Source organism: Sorex araneus, chromosome 7, assembly GCF_027595985.1.
Source record: "Sorex araneus isolate mSorAra2 chromosome 7, mSorAra2.pri, whole genome shotgun sequence".
NCBI classification, from domain to species: domain Eukaryota; kingdom Metazoa; phylum Chordata; class Mammalia; order Eulipotyphla; family Soricidae; genus Sorex; species Sorex araneus.
In genome coordinates this window covers 50,683,553-50,685,297 of record NC_073308.1, presented here as the reverse complement: position 1 = coordinate 50,685,297, position 1,745 = coordinate 50,683,553, and the positions used below count along the sequence as shown (strand labels likewise).

General features: G+C 40.3%; 1 non-coding gene across 1 annotated transcript; it reads right to left on the bottom strand.

Annotated features, from left to right (window-relative positions):
- Positions 1-1,081: 1,081 nt before the first annotated feature.
- LOC129406648 (small nucleolar RNA SNORD28) lies at positions 1,082-1,153 on the bottom strand. Its single transcript, XR_008631128.1, has one exon. It is a non-coding gene; the product is annotated as a small nucleolar RNA SNORD28 (small nucleolar RNA).
- Between the last annotated feature and the right edge of the window lie 592 nt (positions 1,154-1,745).

Genomic DNA, 1,745 nt, shown 5'->3' with positions numbered 1-1,745 from the left:
TATTTAGGAAGAATGAAGCAATTGCAGACTTGCTATGGCCTCCAGTTGTGTCCTCTAAGCACTGATTTCCATCCTCGGAGCAGAAAGTGTGCCTGGGTCAGCACTAAGCTCAGAACAGGTTGTCCTTTAGGCAAACTATTGAATTTTGCTTTAAGTGGCAGCAATCCGGTGAAATTTGGCATGTAATTCTTGAATACTTTCCGGTGTTTTGGATTCTTCAACCCTCTCATTTCAGACCTGGGTGCGGTGGAAACAGCCTCTCCAGTTTGCCCTGGAACCCATCTTTTTTTTTTTTTTTAAATTTTTTATTGAGTCACCATGTGGAAAGTTACAAAGTTTTCAGGTTTAAATCTCAGTTATACAATGCTCGAATACCCATCCCTTCACCAGTGCTCATATTCCACCACCAAGAATCCCAGTATAGCTCCACCCCGCCCCCTCACACCCCTAACCCCCCCACGCCCCTAGCCCCCCCACCCTAAGCCCCCCCCCCGCCTGTGTAACTAATAAATTTCACTTTACTTTCACTTTGATTGCATACAATATTTCAACAAAACTCACTATTATTGTTTGGAGAGTCTCTCCCCTAAAGTCAGACCTGCTGAAAAGGAAGCATTAGATAATTTGTTTTCCATTGCTGAGGATGAAGAGGTATGAGGTCGAGTGACCACACTTAGCAGCCTCTCTGTTTTGGGTTTCTGTAATTTAGTATTTTAGTAACTAAGTCCAGAGAGATATCTGCCAGAAGTTGCATCGTTGCCAACTTGTGCTTCTCAGTTACATTATATTCCACATATGAGTGCAATCTTTCTATGTCTGTCTCTTTCTTTCTGACTCATTTCACTCAACATGATACTTTCCATGTTGATCCATTTATATTCAAACTTCATGACTTCATGTTTTCTGACAGCTACATAGTATTCCATTTTCCAGATAAGGTGCTCTACTTTGAGCAAACAGGCAGATCAGTATCCAATGGGGCCTTATTATAAATGCAGCATCGTCCAGAAAAGCTGCAGGAAAAAAAGCAAACTGTTGATTGAGGATGCTGGAGCCGAGTAAGGCTTCTTCAGTAACTAACCATCATCAGAACTCTAACATGCTATTATTGTACCTCACAGAGGGTCAGCATTATCGATTCAAACCACCTGACTTGACTTGATTTTTTTATAAGCAAAATAGACTCTAAAATCAACACTGAGTCAGAATTAACATCTGGATATGTACAAAAGGAACTGAGTCATGTAGGAAAATACGGTATATGGGGGGGAAAAGTAGTAGAGGGAGAGAAATTAAGAGGAAGTACAGAGAAATCAAAATATTAGATAATCATGTGGCTATTAAATTGTCAACAACAGTGACAGCAAAGAATGTTGAAGCCAGAGTCTCAAAGTCAGGCTGATTTTGAGATAAAACAATTGGGAAAAGTCTGGAACTGTCTAAGTGACTAGACCTACCAGGTAGTAATATATGGACTTCAGAGAAAGCAGTGGCCTCTAGAACTAAACAGGTCCAGGGAGAAGCTAAGCAAACTCTGTAGGAAATATGGGAATGATCAAGGCATTATTTGTTAATAAGGGACTTGAATTCCAAAGTATGCAGTAAATGCATCAGTAAAAGGTGCAAAACAGGGTTTGGGCTGATACACAGAACTGCAAAGGGTTTAATATTCTTATGAAAAGAGAGTTTGGGTTTGTGGTAATGACTTAGATAGGAATATACAGGGGCCAAAACAGTAGCATAAG